The 20,712-nt window shown below is 59.4% G+C and overlaps 1 protein-coding gene across 2 annotated transcripts in view; it reads right to left on the bottom strand.

The window, feature by feature from the left end:
• Col5a1 (collagen type V alpha 1 chain) overlaps nt 1–20,712 on the bottom strand; it is a 144,841-nt gene that overhangs the window by 111,393 nt on the left and 12,736 nt on the right. The window lies entirely within an intron of this gene.

Genomic DNA, 20,712 nt, shown 5'->3' with positions numbered 1-20,712 from the left:
AAGCTGCCGCCGGGGCTGTCCTCAGGAAGGCACCAGCTATCTGGGCTGCAGAGTACTGAGGCCCCTGCCCAACAGTGTCCCTCCCACAGCCCGGCTCCTCCGCTGCCTGTCAGCTGACCAAGCGATGCAGAGAACTGGGATTTGCTTCTGCAGGGAACCGTTAGAGGGCAGAAGGGGCACGGCGTGGACGGCCCACACACCCGGTACAGGCCGACCTCCACTTATTTCCAAGTCACTGGCTCTTGTGGCCTCTTTGGTCTTCCTGGTTGGCTCTGGGCCACCACCCAAGGCCCAGTCACACGCGTGGTCGGTCCCGGGTGTATCTGTGGCACCCTGAGGCACTCAGCACCAGAAGCAGAGCCTCGCCAGGCACCTGTCCACCCGACATCAGAAGCAGGCTGAGCACAGGTGCCCGGCGAGGCCAATGGCCCGGCCCCAGGCTGGCCTGGCCTGGGAAGAGGAGGCCGTGCCAGCCACCGGCACACCTGGGAGGAGCAGCGCGGCCCCAGCCATCTCCGAGGCTCAGTTCCAAGGCTGGCAGCGGCCCGGGGAGGATGGGGATCCCGACGGGCTTCCTGGACTGGCCCCAGAGCCGGCCTGTGATGCTTTCCCCAGACCTTCGCGCTGCAGCTGTTTTCTCCACTGCTGAAGCACAGGGCCGTTTCCAGCACCTTCCTGGCCGTGTTCGCAGATCTCTTACAACATGAAAAGACCACCAGGCCTCTCCCAGGCCCAGTGCCACCCCTCCCACCAGCCAGCGCCTCGGTGCCAGAGCAGAAAATGTCAGCTCTCGAACAAGCGGCGTCTGGCAGCACAGGCTCCTCCGACTCTGCTTCCCAACTCTTGGGGATTCTGCTCCGTGACAGCTTCTGTCAGGCTGAGTGTCCCACCTGGAAGCAGCACCGACGCTGGGGACAGGGGGACGTGGGTGACAAGCCAGCACCCCCTGCCCACCGGGAGGGGCAGATCTTGGCAGGGCCCGAGGGAGAAGCTGCAGAAGCCAGCAGGAGCCGGCCCGGCTCCCGGCTCCTCAGGCTCCACACCTTTGCTCCTTCCTCCGGAAGAAGGCCTTGCGGTTCCCTCAGGACCACCTGCACCCCAGGCTCTGTGAGGACAGAAGTGCCACAGCCTGCATGGCCTCCACCCCAGTGGGGTCCACTCTACAGTACGGTCGGGCGGCAGTGCCTGCAGCTGCCTGAGCCCCACGAGCTACACAGGAGCCTCTCCAAAGCTTCGCCAGGCTGGCCCACTGGTGGCGCGGGGCCTCAGCCGTCCCTCCAGGCACCCCAGCCCCCTCCTCCAGGCACCCCAGCTCTGTCGTCTGGGGAGCTGAGCATGGCCTTTCGCGAACGCCCCTGCAGTGTGGATTCCATCGGCCCAGAGGTGGAGTGGGGCACAGAGGCAAGGCGTCCTGTGGGGGGCTGCGTGCCAGGGCCTGGGACCAGCCTTAGGGGAGACCTGCAAGCAAAGACTTCTTGCCATCTGGCTGGCAGCCTCACTGTGATGGTGTGACCTCAAGTGTCACGTGGAGGCCAGCTCCTGGCCCCGCCTGCAGCTCCAGTCACTGGAGACCGCGTGGTTCACTGACTCAGTCCCCTCGTCCCCGGACAGCTTGCACCACACCTGCCCGAGACAAGCAGCCGCAACAGAGTCCCTAAGAGAGAAGGGGTCCAGCAGCGGCCCCTGTGGCCCCGACCCTGTGCCTGGGAACCCTGCTGCTGCCTGGGGAAGCTGCTCCTCCTTGATCAGTCCCAGGCATGGCCCTCAGGGGGCCAGGGTCAGGGAAGCCAGACGCCCCGTGCGTGTGCTTCCATCAGTGCCGACACTCGTCCTCGGAGCGCCAGCATCCTCGGGGACCATTTCACCGAGGATGTCACAGGTGCTGCATTCCCAGACTGGTAAAGGAAAGGACTCAGGAGAGGTCAGGTTTAAGGCAGAAGCGGGGAGACTGGGACAGATCTGGAAATGTGGGGCTGAGTCGGGGTACCAAGCACCCCGAATGGCAGCATGAAGACCGGGGGAAAGGAGGGCAGGACACAGCGCCACAGCAGGGTCCAGAGGAGTGGCAGACACAGACAGATGATGGACAGGTGGACGGATGGGAGGAGGGAGGAGGAATCCACCAGTGAGCAAGTACGAAGGGGAACGTGGCAATCAGGCAGCAGAGTGCCAGACGCTCGTGACTGGCTGGCAGAGCAGCCCCAGGGCTGCCCGCAGGTGGCCGTACCTCCACTACCCACGCAGATGGCTGTCCCCTCCCCAAGGCTCCTCCACCATACTGAAAGCCTGCCACCGCTCCGCGCTCCTCCAGGGCTGAGACCCGAGTCACGCAGCTCCAAGTCACCCTGTGTCAACGGCCCCCTCCTTCTACAGTGGCAGGACATGGTCACGGGAGTGGCCTCCAGAAGGACCACAGCACACAGCACCCAGGGTTCCCCAGCCTGCACCACCCTAGGTTGACATGACCCGAGGCGTGAGGCACGAGGACATGGCCCTGGCTCTACCAAAGGTCTGACCACAGGGCTCTGCCCAGTAGGGAAGGACGGAAGGTTACAGGCAGCCTGAGATCAGACCCGAGGGCAGCTGCAGGAAGCCCAGCCTAGCAATGCCCACATTCCTCCTGGGACAAGGAGGGCTGCTGGGCACCTGCACTGGCATCCAGTGCCTTGGAGAGCTGAAGGAATGAGTCATCTCATTGTGCAGGAATTTAAATTAGTTCCTGGTCCCTGGTCATCAGCTGGGACAGGACAGGACACCCCTCCCTGTGCTCAGAAGCAAGGAAGGGCTGAAGTGGGTGGGATGCCAGCCCACCCCGCTGCAGGGTGCATCTCAGGCTCAGTGTCAGTGACCCCTGCCCCTGGACTTGGAGCCCCCGGATAAGGACACCTCTCAGTCAGTAGTGCCAAGGCCACAGAAGACAGCCTGCCTTCAGGACCGGGAGGCCTGAGTCACCCTCCGGAGCCACGTGGGCATGTCCCCAGCATACAGTCTGGAGTCTGAGTCCTGCCACACCATGCCACCCCTGTCCTGTCAGCCCCTAGGAAAGGAGGCACTAGGGGAAGCCTGTGCCCAGCAGAGCAGGGGGCCTGGAGCAGGGGAGACTCGGCCGAAAAGGCCCACCTGAGCACTGAGGCCCTGCGGCTCCAGGGAGCTGCTTCCAGGGCTGATCGTCCTCCCAGCCGTGGGGGTGGGTGCTGGCGGAGAGGGCCCTGGGCAGCAGCAGAAGGGGTGGAGCCTGCACCGGGGGCTCCGCTGGTACGTGAGTGAGCGGCTCTCACGCGTGGCAGGCTGCAGGAGGAAGGACCAGGACAACTTCACTACTCCTCCACTTTCACGCTGGAGAGCTGGCTCTGCCTGCCTCGACGTCACCGTGCAAGCCGCAAGCTGCTCTGCACTCTGCCCGGAAGGAGGAGGCCCGAGGCCAAGAAGTCCCCTCTCGTGGGCAGAGCGGGGGTGGCTTGGGGGCTTTGTTCCGATTCAGCCTTTCCTGAATTGTCTGAACTGGCGACACATTTCCAGGAACTTGTTGGGGACGGACGGCCTTCTAATCGGCCAGGCTCTGTCCAGAAGGTTCCAGGCGGGAGCCTGCTCCTTCCTGTGCAGCTCACACACAGGGAGCACTCTGGCCCCGGAGTCCCAAACGCACCCTCAGATTCCTCCTGGAGGGCACCACCTTGCAAGCGAGCAGCAGTCACAGCACCGGCCGCCCACCTGCCGGCCTCCAGGACTTCTTCCTGCGTACCCGGCCACCCAGGCCCGCCTGCTGCAGGGTGAGAGGGCACCAACGTCACCTTTATCTCACTAGACAGTCATTGCCCACCCTCTGCAGGGCCGGGTCCTCCTTCGAAGGGGAACATGCCGGCCCAGCCCAGGCCCCTGTCCCTGCTCCACCTGCACAACCCCGCACAGCCACCACCCTCACTGCTGAAGGAAGCCACACTCCAGTCACACGCAGCTTCAGAATCCTGGGCGCCAGGCAGCAAGGCCGGGGTCGGGTGTGGCCCGCACCGCAGCCCCAGGGCAAGGATGTTCCAGGCCCCGTGGGGCCAGGACAGCCCCTCTGCCTCTGCAGAACACCACAGCCATCGCCCACAGCCTGGCACTCACAGCTCCAGCATCTTCAGACACCCGGGCCAGGGCTAACCCCTGCCAGATGTCAGTGGACTAGAGAGAGAGAGAGAGAGACGTGGGAAAGGGCTTGCATGCTCCAAAGTCAACATGGTCATCTTTAAGAGAAAACTTACAGGCCTTCTAAATAACCACCGAGGTTTACATCTTCGGAGTTTGCAGGACAGACCCATCTAATTTTGGAGCCCAGAGTCATCCAGAGCCCAAAACAACCTTTACTGTAAAGGAGAAAATGAGGTGCAGAGAGGGAGAGCCACCATCCCACGGTCACACAGTACACTGGTACAGAGCGGGGGCCAGAGGTGCCTGTGGAAGGGCTGCAGGGGCAGCTGCTCCCAGCTCCTTCCTCACTCCCTCCTGCTCTTCCTGGGAGCGAAGGGCCACCCTCTTAAAGGGCTGGACAGAGGACCAGCCGTGAGGAGGTGGCACGAGAGGGCCCTGCCTCGGGCCTCCCACCGGCCCTCCCTCCCAGGGCGGCCGGCAGGTTGGAAAACAGATGGGGTGGGGAGAGGCTTCGGAGGCCCCACCAAGATTCTTCTCGGATGACTAACCCTCAGGAACAGGGAGCACAGCAGAGCAGGGGTGGAGGCCGTGAGGCCAGGGGCTGGGCAGGCAGCGCCGAGGGGCTGTCTGGGGTGGGCACAACCGTCCCCCCGCTGTCCCCAGGGCCGTGTGTAGATCAGGGGCCTGAGCTCAGGCCTGTTCCAGGCTCACAGACACACAGTCCCCGCGCCCAGAGACACTCTTCCTCAGCTTCTGCTTCACCCACGCGCAGTCCCTCTGCCTGAGGCCACAGCCCCTCCCTCACCCAGTCACTGCCCCGGGGACCTCCCAGGAGCCCGAGGTGGCTGACCCATTTCCAGAGCGCAGACCCTAGGAGTTGTGCAGTGCCCACTGCCCTCCTCAGGCCATTCACAGCCCTGGGCACAGCACAGCAGAACAGCAGCTTGCGGCTGGGCAGGGCTGGACCCCCCTGAGCCTGGCCCTGCCCCTCCATGTGGTGGACCAACCAGGGCCAAGTCCTCCTCAGCTGTGGGCATGGAGTCTCGGGCTGGAACGGGGGTCAGCACCAGCCTGGGGCAGCCCAGACCTGGAAGGGCTTACAGCCCCACCCCTGCACTGGCCAGCCTTCCCTGCAAGGCCTCCGGCCACCTGCAGTCCCCAGTCACCACAGCCCTCAGGGCAGGAGCTGAAGCCAGGTGAGATGTCCCTCACTAAGCCACTCTTCCCTCCCTGAGGTGGAGGAAATGACGACAAGCCCACGCGGGGACACGACTCGGCCGGGGCCCCGGGGTCCCCCCACAGGCTCTGTGACGCTAAGCTCATCAGTGCTCCTGGCTGGTCCCACTCCAGAGCGGAGCAGAGCACCCAGGAGCGCTCCCCACGTCCTCACTGAAGGGACAGTGGGGACTCTGCTGTCCACACAGGGGCACTGTGGGTGCTGAGCATGTCACCGTGGGCACCGGAGCTGCACCAGGTGGTCACCTTGAGATATTGGCCCCCCTACGTGTCACCCCCACGTTCCAAAGTGGCAGAAAGCACTGGGGTTTGGAGACGAGCAGATCGACTTTAATCTCAGAAACCCCGTGTCCCAGGCGCAAGGGCCAGGCAGTGCCTGGAGGCTGCTGGTCACTCTCTGTAAAAGGGACACACTGAAAGGAAGGACCTCACCAGGAGTGACTGTGTGAGCCATGCGGGCAGCGCAGGCCATGTGCCCCAGACAGCAGGCTGGCCCTCACCAGGCCTATGTCCCCAGGGTACCCGCCAGCTCCCACAGGGCAGCGGGCAGCGAGGGACGGTGGGATCGTGAGTTATGGTCATGGGAATCAGAAGAAGAAGGAAGAAAACAGCATGAGAGGGACCCAGGAGGATGTCGGGGTGGCAGCGCGAGGGTGGAGCAGGGAAGCTCGGGACTGTGAGGAATTCACGAGAGCTGCCGCCCAGGAGGACGCTACCATGGAGGACAAGGCACCAGGACCCACCAGAGCCCAGAGCAGAGGGCAGGGGCACCAGGACCCACCAGAGGCCAGAGCAGAGGACAGGGGCACCAGGACCCACCAGAGCACAGAGCAGAGGGCAGGGGCACCAGGACCCACCAGAGCCCAGAGCAGAGGGCAGGGGCACCAGGACCCACCAGAGCCCAGAGCAGAGGGCAGGGGCACCACCACCCATCAGAGTCCAGAGCAGAGGACAGGGGCACCAGGACCCACCAGAGCCCAGAGCAGAGGGCAGGGGCACCACCACCCATCAGAGTCCAGAGCAGAGGGCAGGGGCACCACCACCCATCAGAGTCCAGAGCAGAGGACAGGGGCACCAGGACCCACCAGAGCCCAGAGCAGAGGACAGGGGCACCAGGACCCACCAGAGCCCAGAGCAGAGGGCAGGGGCACCAGGACCCACCAGAGCCCAGAGCAGAGGGCAGGGGCACCACCACCCATCAGAGTCCAGAGCAGAGGGCAGGGGCACCACCACCCATCAGAGTCCAGAGCAGAGGGCAGGGGCACCACCACCCATCAGAGTCCAGAGCAGAGGGCAGGGGCACCACCACCCATCAGAGCCCAGAGCAGAGGGCAGGGGCACCAGGACCCACCAGAGTCCAGAGCAGAGGGCAGGGGCACCAGGACCCACCAGAGCCCAGAGCAGAGGGCAGGGGCACCACCACCCATCAGAGTCCAGAGCAGAGGGCAGGGGCACCACCACCCATCAGAGTCCAGAGCAGAGGGCAGGGGCACCACCACCCATCAGAGTCCAGAGCAGAGGGCAGGGGCACCACCACCCATCAGAGCCCAGAGCAGAGGGCAGGGGCACCAGGACCCACCAGAGCCCAGAGCAGAGGGCAGGGGCACCAGGACCCATCAGAGTCCAGAGCAGAGGGCAGGGGCACCACCACCCATCAGAGCCCAGAGCAGAGGGCAGGGGCACCACCACCCATCAGAGCCCAGAGCAGAGGGCAGGGGCACCAGGACGCAAGAGCCCAGAGCGGAGGGCAGGGGCACCACCACCCATCAGAGCCCAGAGCAGAGGGCAGGGGCACCAGGACCCTCGGAGCCCCATGAGGGCCCGGGATGACCTGCAGGGCTCTGCTCTGGGAGCCTAGCTCTGCAGCTGGCACACACCTGGGCCACCCCTCAGGCTTCCCCGCCCCTCCTCCCAGCACAGGGTTGGGGAGGGTCCTACAGGGCTGTGGTCTCAGGCTCTCCTGCTGCCCAGCAGTCACGTCAGCAGCCCAGCCTCTGAAGGTGAGGAACTGGAGACGAGGGGCCGTCGCCAAGGTCTGACAAGAGGCACAGCCCGTGTGGGTTCCAAGCCTCCCTCTGCACCAGGGGCTCGACCACGGCCTCCAGAGCCCAGCAGAGCACTGCAGCTGCCACCTGTGCTCGGGAGGACCTCGGGACAGTGCTGGGTAGTGACGGAGGCAGGGCCTCCTCACTGACTGAAGGGCTGGGCCTGGCCGCAGAGCGCCCTCCCGTCCCGCTCTCGATGACTTGGAGACACCCCCGATCCACCCACACGGCTCCCGGACACGCTCCTCGTCTGCACTGCCTCCCCCAATGCTCAGGAAGCCTCAGCATGGACACCTGGGCACCAGGAGGAAGGAAGGATGGCGAGGATGAAGACTGAGTGAGGAGTGAGCCTGGCCTGCTGTGCACCCGTGAGAGAGCTCGGGATGGACCACCAGCCCCGCCAGCAAGGCCACGGCAAAGCGCTGCAGCCCCGTCCCCACGCCCCGGCTGGGACTGGTCACCTCGCTGTCCTCTCCCACTCCCAGGGCTCCTTCTTTACTGGCCAGAAAGTCAAGGATCCGAGAAGCTGCTGACCATGGTGTCTGGCGGGGCGTGGTTTCATGGGAGGTTCTGGCCAAGGCCAGGGGCCAGGGTGGACCCATGGTGAGAAGGCACTTCTCCTGGCCCTCCAGTCAGAGGGGTTCTGTGGGAACGCTGTCCCTGGGCTGTGATCGCCTGTCTTCCACTTGATGCAGAGGCTGACCTGAGACCTGCCCTTGGTGTCTCCACATCGTCCACATCATGGCCAGACGCGGGCCAAGGAGGCTTCTGCAAGTCCCACATGCACACACCTGCCCCCACAATGTGACCACTAGGCCAGCTGTGCCGCCGCCTGCAGAGAAGGTCAGCAGGGACTCACACGCCGAGCTTGAACAGTGTCCCCTGCAGACGCAGCAGGGCACAGGAAAGGGCTACTGCAGGGGACCTGGCCAGCCTCAGGGGATGGGGAAGAGGGCACAATGTCAGAGTCACTGGGCAGCATCTAAGGCCACTCAGGGAAGGGGCACGGGGCAGCACAGGCCAGGCAGCAGAGGGAACGGGGCCAGGCCATGCGGAGCAGGCCCGGCTCCCACTGTCCTGATGGCAGGGGCTGCTGAAGACCAGACTTGAGACTGAACGTGGAGGACACCAACCCAGGGACATGCCCCAGCAGGGGCAAGGGTGTGTCCACCTCTTGCTGCAGCTGCTCAGCACCCACTCCTGCTGGCCTCGCTGTGTCCACCTGCTTCATCAACAGACACATCTGCCTCGCCCCGTCGTTCCTCCAAGGATCACGAACAGAGCAAAGAAATGCCAGGGACGCGCCACGGCCAACTGCTGATGACAGGGCACCCCAGAGGCCTGCTGTGCACATCCAGCCATCCCAAGAGCAGCCCCTCGGCTCTGCCTCCCACTCATCTCTTCACTGGGGGTCGGGGGCGAGGGTGCGAGTGGGATTCCTCTGTGCAGGGCGGGCTGCTTGCCTGGGCCAGCTCCATGGGGTCCCACCTGCTCCCAGGACGGCCCAGAGGAGGCCGAGGCCCCTGGGCCAGCTGGGTCACGCCAGCAGAGTGCCCTGTCTCTAACTTGCCATCCCAGGCCTCGCCCGGGAAGCCGTGCTACGGAGGGAGGAGAGACGGTCACAGAATGACTTCAGCTCTCCCAGGCCTGGCTGATCCAAGTGGCCTCTTGGCACAGAGGGAGCCATGGGCCACGAAGGTCGCAGGGGCTGCCTCACTGAGCTCCTGCCACGCGTCGGAGCATACTGCAGGTCCACGCAGCAGACTGGCCTCGCTGCACAATCTGGGCTCCTCCACACGACCCGCCCCCACCAGGGCTTCCCGAAGGTGTGGGCAGAGTCTTCAGGACAAACATCCTCTGGGCTGTGTTCAAGGGAACTAGACACAAGGACGTACCCTAAAGCCAGGAGCAGCTGCTCTGGCAACCATTATGTGCAACACCAAAGCAGCTTTGAAAGAGGGTGAGCGCAGGTGCAATTAGCAATGCTAATGAGGTCGGATGCCGGGTGCCCTCCACCCTCCGTAATTACTCTGACTCATCAAAGCAGCTTCCAGAAGAGACTCTGTCACTCAAGAGAAGCCAGCAGCTGTGCCATACCTCAGACTCCACCTCCCTGTGGCCTGCCTCTGCTGCCTCTCCAGCCTCGGCAGGCAGGAGCTGCTCCCAAGGGTGGACGCTCTGGCCCTCACTGCAGAGTGGGGAAGAGGGCTCAGCCGGGGCACGTGTGTGGTTCAGGGCTCTGGGCGGGACGAAGGGCGAAGCCAGCCAGCCAGTGAGGGACGAATCAATTCCTTCCAACCCTCCAACCACCCATAACCCAGGAGAGCAAATGAGCCAGTCGACCAATGAGCCAGCAGCAGAAAGGAGGAGCAGACCAACCCAGGGGCCCACAAAAGGAGGACAGAGCAAACAGCCCACCGCCTCAAGAACAAGGAGCCACTCGGGGCCATCACGCTCCAGGACCTCCAAGGCCCAGGTGTGAACTGGGAACAAGGCAAATGCCCCTCAGTGGGGACGGCAGCTCTCCGGGGCTCCTGGCCGCAGGGCAGGACGGACCTGACCCACCGCCCTGACGCAGGCAGCCAACACCGCCACCGAGCGAACACAGCAAGAGGCAGAAACCCTGAAAGGCCGGCGTCCCTTTCGAGTAAAAATAAATAAAACCTGTCCGTGTGATCTGAAGACCCTGTAGACACACACACCGCCCAGAGCCACACCCACCGAACGCTCCAGGGCTCCCCAGGCAGAGATGTGGAAGGAAGTGCAGGGGACGAGCCGGTCCTTCTCGCTGGGCGGCTACTTTGAGAACTCTGAGTGCACCTCCACGTAAAACTGCACAACAGAAATTTAAAACATGGGCCTTTAAAAATGGCCACAAGCCCTCCAACGCAGCACCCATCACACGCCTCCCGCCCCACCAGGCTGCACACACATGATGGGGCCACACGGCCAGCCTTCCGATGGAAGCTTCAAGAAGCCAGTAGGTTCTGTGTTCTGCACCTCTTTGAACCCAGGCACCTTGCTGTGGGGAGCCCAGTTGCTCCCGATGGTCCCACATGAACGGCAGCCAGCAGGCCCCTCTGCCAACGGGGGAACCCAGCACAGAAACAGGGCCTCCAATCCAATGCCACTCGCCTGCAGCCAGGAGGAGCGGACAAGCCCTGCCCAGCTCTGCCTGGACAGCAAGCTTAAACTCAGAGGCTGCCGCCGTGTCCCGACCCCGAGTCTCCCAGTGGCTGCCAGGCACCAACAGATGACCACACAGCACACGACACAGGGACACGTCTGCGGCAGAAACACACCCCTGCGACCAGGAGGGGAGGGGCAGACAACCAACGTCGCTGGCGGCTACACACACACGTCAGTCCAGGACTGTCTCCTTCCAACTGGCAGAACACACTCTTGATGTGCCACACGGTGATGAGTTCACGTCCCCTCAGGACACCTGGGGCCGGAGCACCGCTCTCACCACGGTCTGGCACTGGGCACTGCTCATCCCAGAAACACCTGTGGCTGCCACCTCAACACGGCATCAGAGAGAACAAACAAAGCACCTGCCACCACGAAACCCAAGCACCCGGAACAAGGGCGTGCTCTGGCCGGGGCTGGGCACACCACGGGGGTCCCCATCACATTGACAACGGCAGCTCCTGGCAGTCAGAGCGCAGGGCCATCAGGCCGGGCAGCTCGGGGTCTCCCAGTGGGCTTGTGGGGTGTGGCTCACAGAAGTAAATGCGTCTTCTCAAGCCTCCGAGCACAGGGCTCCCACAGATGCGTAGTCCTGGGACCGCCACACAATCCGGAGGCAGCATCTCCACACCCTCCCGTTCCCTCCTGTCCTCTCCCCCCAGAGCCTCTGGCAGCCCCTGGTCTTTTCTTCAAGGTCACTTAAATGGAGTCACCTCTACAATAGTCTCTCATGCCGGCTGCTCTCCTGTGCCCTGGGACGCACATGATGGCCTCAGGTGGCCGTCCCGAGCAGTGGCGTTGTGTGAACCATGATCCGCCCACCTTGGGCCAGGTAAGGGACAGCTGGGTGACGTCCAGTTTGCAGCTATTACATATGTATTATGTGTCACACAGCAGCATATGAACATGCACATACAGGCCTCAGCATGACATATGCTTTCATTTCTCAAGTAAATACCTAGAAGTGGAATTGCCATGTCCCATGGTTTCATCAAACACCTGGTGACTTTTCCGAAGGGGCTGCCCATCCTCATGACAACACACAGATTCCTCCACAGTCACACCGACGTGTGGACACACCAATGCGTGGACACACCGTGAGTTCAGCGGTGGCATTTCCTTACGGCTTTACCTTGCACACCCTGATGACTGAACCAGGGAACACCTCTTCAGGTGCACACCGGCCATTCCTGGATCTGCTCTCATGACACTCTGCTGAGGCCCTCTGTCTGGTTTAAACTGGGTCAATTCCTTAACTGTGCTTTACATGCTCTAGATTTAAGTTCTTCAACAGACCTGTTTTGCGAGTATTTTATTGCAGTCTTATGACCTTCCCATTTTCCCACCAGTGTCTGTCGTGTAGCATGGGCTCTGTTTCAGTGAAGCCTGGTGGATCAGCTTCATTATCTGTCAGGGCTTGCAGTTTTTGTGTCTAGCTGACTCAAGGTCAAAAAAGATTTTACTTTATCCTTTATGGTTTTCAGTCTTACATTTAGATCTATAATCCCTTTTAATTCTGTATGTTATTTGAGGTAGGGGTCAGGGCTTACCAATGGAAGTCCAGTGGGTTCAGGACCAGTTACTGACAAAGGCCATCCTGCCATTGAGTTTCCTCGAGTGTATTCATGGACTCTGTCCACTGTCCCTGTCTTTCTGTCCACACTATACTGCCTTGGTCACTGCAGACTTATTCAAGTCTAAAATCACCGAGCACAAGTCCTCCAATGTTCTCCCCTTCCCAAATAGCTTTGGTTATTTTAGGTTCTTTGCAATTCCACGTAAGTTTCAGCATTACCTTGTTGATCTCTAGTTTAGCCAGGTCAGATAGAATTTTCACTGGCACTGCACTGGATCTGTACATCCATGCAGGGAGAAATAGCTTGAAAATTTTGAGCTTTCTGATCCATGAGAATGGTACGTCCCTGGTTCGCCTTCAGATTTTCTCTGATTTCACTAAGTAATATTTTGTAATTTTTAGTGTATATGTCCTACACATTTTTTTGATAAATTTATCTCTAAGTTTCTTGTGCTTCCGATGCTATTATAAAGGCTTTTAAATTATCTATTTCCAACTGATCAGTGTTACTATCTAGAATGCAACTGATTTCTGTATCCTGTCACCAGGATAAATTTACCCATTCTAGAAGTTGTTTTGTAGATTCCTTAAGATTTTTATATAGTCCATCACGTGGTCCACAAATAAAGACAGTTTTCTTTCTTCCTCTCCAATCTGTATGTCTTTCATTTCCTTTTCCTGCCTTATTGCACTGGCTGGGACCTCCATGCACAGCTGAATGGGAGTGATGAGAAGGGATGCCTGGCCCTTTCCTGACCCTAGGGGGCAGCATCCAGCATGCAGATTTTATACAGAGTTTTACATAGAGGCCTTTATCAGATTGAAGCTGTCCCCTTCCACTCTCCACTTACTCAAATTTGATCATGATATTGTAAGTTTAAAACTCTTATGCAGTGGCATATAATTCTGGTTTTGTAAATAGAGGCACAGGACAAAGAGTCAAAAGTAAATACATTTAAATGTTCATTCAGTAATTTACTTGGCTGAATGTCATAGTAGAAACTAACATCGCAGCGGCGTAATTTTAAAAAGTGAGAGATTCAGAGTAATTTCCATTGTTTTCTCTTTCTTTTTGGTAGCTTTTACCATTCCCGTGATGGATGCGCCGTTTTACAGCAAATTCATGGAGAGATGAGTGGCAGTGAAGTCCTGCAGGACCTGCACTGGGGACCCAACGCCCGCCTCTCCACGTCTGCCCCGAACTGCAAGACGTTCGGTCACCGTCCTCTCGGTCTTTGCCTGGACGACGGGCTGTTTTAAACTGGTTTTCATAAAGCAAAACCACACTTTCACCTCTCAGGAATGCTTCTGCTTCCCAGGAGGGTGACACTGAAGTGGCCACCCCAGACCACGGTTCCTCACAGGGCCCTTGGCAAGGCCTGGGCCCGCTGACCCTGCCTTTTCAATTGAAATGTGGACAAAAGGCAAGTGTGTCTGAGGCTGCTGGTTCCTCCCCCGCACTGGCAGAGGCTGGCATTTGCCTTTAAATTCTCGTTTAAAAAGACAGCTTTAGAAAGAGAAGGAAATTGGCCCCCAGAGCTGGTTTAGCACCTATTAAACCCTGCACAGCCAGCAAGGTGATCGACGGAGTCAAACGGAGTCTATTTCTGGTTACAAATGGCAGCCACCGCCTGCCCGCTTGTGGACTTCCCACACCCCCAGATGTGCGGCTCCCAGAGAAGCCGCTTCTACGGGGGCTGCGGCCAATCCTGGTGAGGTTCTGTCAGCTCTGTGCATGGATTTGGGCTGCTCCTGCCCATTCCCCATCATAGGTAACACTCAGGAGCCCGGTAAGCCCTTTCTCCTCGGCGATCACTGGGTTATGGCGTGCACCACTCTGAGACTATTTTGTTCGACTCTATGATGCAAGTACAGGCACTGCTCAGGGCCACTCTGACCCCTGGAGCGACGTCTTCCACAACTTCCCCAGAGCAGCAGTCATATTTAAGTCACTAGAGCCGTGCAAGCTTTCAAAACCAGACATGAAACGAGCCCATGACAACACAAGGACTAGGGAAAACACCCCAAAGGACACGTCACACAGGAGCAGCAGGACTCTGGGCCGCCTGCCACCTGCCACCCAGGAGTCCACACCACCAGCCCAGCTGAACATCCTGGCCCCCACTCTCTGGGGTGGTGAGGCCAGGCTTCAAGGCCTCTCCAGACGCCACCTCGTGAGGCTCCCGATCCCAGTCGGCCCTCTTGGACAGGGAAGCTCAGTGTGGAGCTGCCCAGGCTGCCCGGCGCCCACCCTCACTCTGGACAGTTCATCTCAAGAGCAGGCTGCTGCACTAGAGGTCAGAGCAGCGCCCATGCCTGCCCTTCCCGCCCAGGCCGGCCCTCCCCGCCCTCCCCGCAGCACCCCAGACATTAGTTCCAGCCCACGTGGCAGGTGCACCAGGAGAAGCTGGGCCCAAGCATGTCCACTCAGTGGGACCAGCTGGCAGCTAGGAGACCCCAGCACCTGCAGAATCCCATCTGCTTGGCTGGCCCCAGAGCAGGACCCAGCAAATGCCGATGGCCAGAGAAGCAGGGAGGATAGGGGCACAGATAGCACCTGCTGGGTGTCCACTGGGTTCTAGAAGACTCTGTCGTGTAAAGGGGTGTAAAGCTCCGAGTGCACGTGCGCAAGCTCCCCACGGCAACCCCAAGGTGCAGGAAACTGCTCCCACCTCCAGACTGGGAAGCTAGTGCTTGCCTGAAGCCCAGGGGACCAGACCTGTCCCAAGCCCAGGAAGTGACCCAGCCAGTGCTAAGCATTAAATAACAGCTCCCTGCAGCCTCTCAGGAGCAGAAAGGGGGCAGGCCTGGTGGACACCAGGCAAGAGCCGAGTTCTACGACAGCCAGGCTCCACCTGGCTTAACGCCTGGGCATGGCCCTGGCCGGGGCACAGTGACTCAGGTGATAACTGCCCGCTGTCAGTCGGAAAGTAATTCTGCAGGAAAAGGTCTTGAAATCCTCCTGTGCTCAGAGGCAGTGAGTCAATGTCTAGGAACTCGCCCTAAGGAAATAATCAGAGAGGCAGAAAGGATCGACCAGAAAGATGTCCATCCAAGTGTTATTTATAACGGTTGTCGGAAACAACCCAGAGCTCACGTGGGAGGAGCAGCAAAGAAAACACGGCGGCAGCACACAGTAGGACGTCTGGCCGCAACCGAGACCAGTGGTCCCCTGCCCCTTCTCCTTCCACCTGCTCCGTCCCTAAGGTCCACCACAGAACACGGTCCAAAATATCAAATGGAAAATTCCCAAAAAAGATAGCATGTAAGCTTTAATGACCTTATTAGAGCACACGCTGTAACCGTCCCCTCCTCTCACAGGTCACTGTCAGCCTCGAGCTGTGCCTGATCGCAGGTATTCACACACGGAAACACAGCGCACACACGGTTTGCAACGTCCGCAGCCTCAGGATCCAGAGCCCCAGAAATGTGTCCCTGCGGATAAGGGCACACTGGGAAGAATCCCTCCTGGATAGACCCACCAAGGCCACGACACTCTCCAGAACAGAGGGCCACGCGGAGCCTGTTTCCCAGCTCAGACAAGTGGGCAGAGGCCACAGAGGACAGCAGGTTCTCAAGTCCACAGGCCCCGGTTCCCATCTCCAGGGCCTGCTGAGGGGCGGGTGACCACCAGCCCTGGCCCCTCCTGTATGGTCTTGACTTTTTATCTTTTAAAAGTCATTCCACCTGGACAGTCTGCCCCTGGCAGCAGGAGGGGCATGCGGTTCCCCGAGTGGTGGGCCCGCTCTCTGCCCCCATCTGCGGTCCAGATGCCCGCTCCCTTCCAACAGCCCACCTGCTGGACACAGCATTCGCCTCTCAGTAAAGCCAGCCAAGACCTCCACCCATGTGCCCGCTGCCCACACCAGGAAGACCCCAGTCCCAGGTGTGCGTCTCCTGGACACATGTGCCCTCTCTCCTGCCAGAGATAGGCCACGGCCACTTTGCCTCACGCAGTAAATCTCCAAGAAGGATCCACTGGGGTACGTCGGAAGCCACTCAATTCCACCCTTTCCGCCACTGCACTGCGTTCTATTCTTAGATGCACACAGACTTCAATAAGCAGCTCCTCTAGATGGGTATTGGGGTGCTGAGATCCTCTGCTCTTCCTGACAGCACTGCACAATGGTTCTTGCATGCAAGTGTGTGTCTCTGGCGAACACTCCAAGCGGGGGTGATGCTCAGTCAAAGAGGACAGGCTGTTAATATGTTAACGGACGTTCACAACCACCTTTCATGAAGAGCGACACATGAGAACACTCATCTCACCTTGCTAGAGCCAGCAGAGTTTGCTCTGTGTCCATCTGGTCCCGTGAGCAAGGTATCCACCTGGAGTTTCACCTGCATTTCTCCGTGTAAGGTGAAACATCACCTTGCATGTTTAAAAGTTGCCTTTTTTTTTTTTTTAACGGAGAACTATTCACATCTGTTGGTCATTTTCGTATTGGGTTGCTGGCCTTTTCTTAATGATTTGTAGGAACTTTTTGCATATGCCAGCACATCAACTCTTTTTCTGTGTGTTTTTATTTTAATATATTCATATTTTTATCTTAGGATTATTGACTTTTTAAATTTTCTTTTGGTCCGACAAAAAAATCTTGACTTTGATAGAGTGATTTTTTTTCTCTTTAATAACTTCTGAGGTTTATGTCATAGTTAGAATGGCCTTCTCATCCCAAGGTTATAAAACCCAGTCTCCCATGGTTTCTTCTAGTAGTTTTATGGTCTGGTTTTTAAAGTTCACATCTTTGATCCATCTGGAATGCATTTTGGTACAAAATGCAGGCGGGATCCAACTTCCTTGTCCCAGACAGCTTCTTTGTTATCCCAGCCCAGTTCAATGACTAATCCTTCTTTCCCAGCCCATGTGAAATTGTCACCTTCACCAAACCCCAAATGCCTGCCAGTGACCTGGTTTCTAAGGGCAAGACTGCACACCCCACCCCCCGCTGGCGACCCAGGAGGGGTAGGAGTCTGCTGTCCTCCCCGAGGGCAGCCAGAGGTCACCTGTGGTGGTGGAAGCAGCTGGGGTGAGCCCACTATGGCTTGCTTCCAAGTTCATGAGCTCAGAATCAGGAATGACCAACATGGGAGATGCTTCCAGGTACCCAGGAGGTTTCAGTGGTCAGGGCTGAGGAGAGTGTCTGCTCTGGGACACGAGGGGGACACAGGCTGCGGCTTCAGGCCAGCATGGCCTGCGGGGAGGGGGCTCAAGGGGCACAGGGCCCCCAGCCGAGCAGCCGCCTGACGTTCTTCCCGCATTCTTTGGTCTCTGTACTCAGACCCACTAGAATTTGGGGATTATGGGCTATTTTTTATCTTTATGCATTTTTCATATTTTCCAAAATGACTATAATGAAATATATATCTTTTCAATAAAAAGATGTGCCTTACTGAGAGAGGAGGAGGGAGGAAAGCACACTAGGAGGGTGGCTCCCCCCACCCCAGCGGCCGGGCCCTCCCCAGGAGACTCTGCGGAGGTTTCTGCACAGCCCTACCTGTGGGGCCCCGGCCAGCGCTGCCTCCTCCCCTGGGATCTACGAGGACCCCCAACTCCAGGCAACCCCAGCCCAGACCCTCTGCACCAGCAGCTGGCCCCCAATACTCCCTGGGAGGCTCAGAGAGGGACCTGGAAGGGGAGGAGGGACAGGCAGGTCAGGGCCAATCTGGTCCTGGCTCCCCTGTGCTGTCACAGACAAACTGAACCCTGGCCCTGGGAGTCCTGATTCAGGCCAGTGAGGCCCTTCCTCCCTGCTGACCTGACATGAGAACAAGGGGCCCAGGGAAGTGGTATGTGCTTTGTACTGGGAAAATCCACAGACCTCGGGTCCTAGGGAGGGTGGAAGGTCCAGACTTCAAGGCCTCAGGGTCCACCGTGTGGGGCTGGGACTTTGCTCTTCTCCGGGGCCAGAGTGCAAGCTGTCCAAGACAGGGGCCACTTCCAACCCACCGGGCATGCAACATGCAGCCAGCAGGTGCAGGAGCAGCTGAGCTGCCCTGTGGGAAGACGGTCGACAGCAGCCCCTGGGCGAAGCCATGCACAGGGCCATGGATGCCCAGGTGCCCACACAACGCTCCTGGAGTTTAGAGGCTGGAGTTAGGGTGAATTTTGATGTCGGAGCCTAGCAGCAGGTGGGCACACAGTAGGAGTGCAGCCAACGTTCCCTGGGTCCAGGGACAAGGCAGTGAGGTTCTCGTACTGCTAACAGCTCCAGGCTAGAGTGGGAGCCCAGAAAGTGTGGCCCACAGAGACCCGATTAACAGCCGACTCAGAGTGTTGCTTTCCACACCATGTGCAGCTCATGTGCAGTTGCCCAGGTCCCCACCTGGCTTCAGAGCCCTGAAAGCTCGGGCTGGGAAGGCCACCGGCGGGGAGGCAAGGCGGTGGGGTTGGGAGGACAGGAGGGTGCAGAATTCTACCCAGCCTTGCCTCTGAGCCGCTGGCACAGCTGCCCTCACTCCATGTGGAATGTCCCTGTCAAGGTCCGAAAGCCCTGGCAGGAAGCACCAGGCACCTGGCTAGGAGTCGGGAGGGACACTGGAGAGACTGAAGCCAGTCCAACGGCCACCTGCAAGCCCAGAGCCCTGGGACAAGGTCAGGAAAGTCAAAGTAGAGAGGAAGGTGGCCACGGGGCTTGGGGAAGCAGCAGTCGTCAGAGAAGAATGTGCACGTCACCCAGCCTGACGCAACCCAGGGAGGGGCCTGAGCAGATCCAGGAGAACAGCAGGAAGCCAGGGACGCTCTTGGGCGCAGTTACGTGCTGGCTGCTACGATACTGGAGAAATCAGATCAGGAAACACTTTCACAAGTGATGGAAAGAGACCAGACTACCTCTCTGCAGAGGAATTTATTTGCTGGCCAAGACACTGACCAGGCACCGATGTTTATGAAGAAAGGCACATGCCAGGAGTCCACTGCTTTAGTTCAAGCCCGAGGAGGCCAGGTCTTGCAAAGCAAGAGGACACGCAGTCAGGCCCCAGCCTCTGCCTGAGAAGGAGGCGGGAGTGCATGTCCCCATCCAGGGTGCAAGGGCAAGGGCTGGTGTCCCTGAGGGGACCTCAGCAATCCCATCCCTGCCTGGAAGTCCTGCAGAACAGAAGCCTTTCGAGGTGACGGCTCAGAAGTGGTCTGAGGAACAGTGGCAAGAGCTGACAGCATTTAAAGAATCCCAAACCACGGCTGAAGTTTTTATGGGGTGAGACAACTGATCCCAGAGCTGCAGTGCTGGGTGCAAGGGGCCTGGAGAGATTCCTCTGCAGAGGCTGCTCTGGGGCAGGATGGGGGGACACCCTCGGGAAGATGGGCGGGGCTGGCTGGTGAGCGGGATGGTGGAGAGAGGCACTGCAAGAGGGATACTGGAGCCACAAGTGACCTCAGGCTTGTTCCTCATCAGCCCAGCTGCCTGGGAAGTCTGAGGAGGCAGGGGAGGAGACCCGGCACCCAGAAGGGTGCCAGGCATCAGTCAGTCATATGCCCACAGGACTGACCACAGACCCAGAAAAATGGGCACTGGAATCTGCTTGGGTACACATCATACACACACACCCTGCCACAAACTGGCCACTTGCCTGGGGACCCCTGAAGGAGCTGGGGTGCTTCCGATTCACAGTGAAACAGGCACACATCACTGACCCAGGTCTACGTCCCATGTGGGCCAACTGAGCCCAGCTTCCAAGCCAACACACACTGATAGGCAGGTTCCTGGCCAAGTGCCCGGGAGGTTCCCTGAACCTGCCCAGGTGACCCTGGGCTGACCCCAGGCAACCTCTCCCTCCAGTTCTCAAGAGCATCAAGCAAGCCCAGCATACCTGGCTCTGCCAGTCAGGTAAACAGAGGTGTGGAGAGCTCAGTCACCTCCCAGAACCCTCCATCCTCCTGCAGGACAGCCCAGGCTGCCATGGGGTCAGGGGCTCCCAGGCGTCCTAACATCCACCCATCTTTAGAGAGCCAGCTCCAAACTAGGCAGCACTCTGGGTCGGCAGACACTTCCGCCCCAGCCTGTCCCCCTGCGCTCTGCACATGAGGAAACTGAGGCACAGAGGAACATGGCCCTGAGGTTGCCCCTGAGCCCTGCTGCACCAACCACACAGGCCAAGGCAGGTAGAGCTGGGGTGCGATACCACCCTCGGCCTCTAGGGGGCTCTTGCCCGGGTCTCCATCCCAGCACCAGGGAGGCTTCCAGGTCCAAGCGGTGAGCTGGGGCCTTGCTTGGCCACGTCCACTGTGGGTTCTGGCTGCCCAGGTGACCCCAAACTGGAAATGCCTAGGAACACACACACGAACGAGTCCTACTCTCTTGCTTTCAAATAAATTGAAATTCCCTCACTTCTCCCAATAGAATCTGTCTGGGGCACACAGTGGGGATGGGGGTGCCCGGGGAGCAAATTCGCTAAGATTCATGGTCCGTTTAAGGGCACACCAAGCATAATATTCCGTACACCTCGGCCCCAGGAGTCCAGGGGCCCCACTGGTGAGTGGATACTCACTCTGTAATGAGATAAAGGGCGACTGAGCACTGGGCCTCTGGACCCTGC

Source organism: Sciurus carolinensis, chromosome 14 (assembly GCF_902686445.1).
Source record: "Sciurus carolinensis chromosome 14, mSciCar1.2, whole genome shotgun sequence".
Lineage (NCBI taxonomy): Eukaryota > Metazoa > Chordata > Mammalia > Rodentia > Sciuridae > Sciurus > Sciurus carolinensis.
Note: the sequence above shows the minus strand (reverse complement) of the source record. Positions and strands in the feature narration are given on the sequence as shown.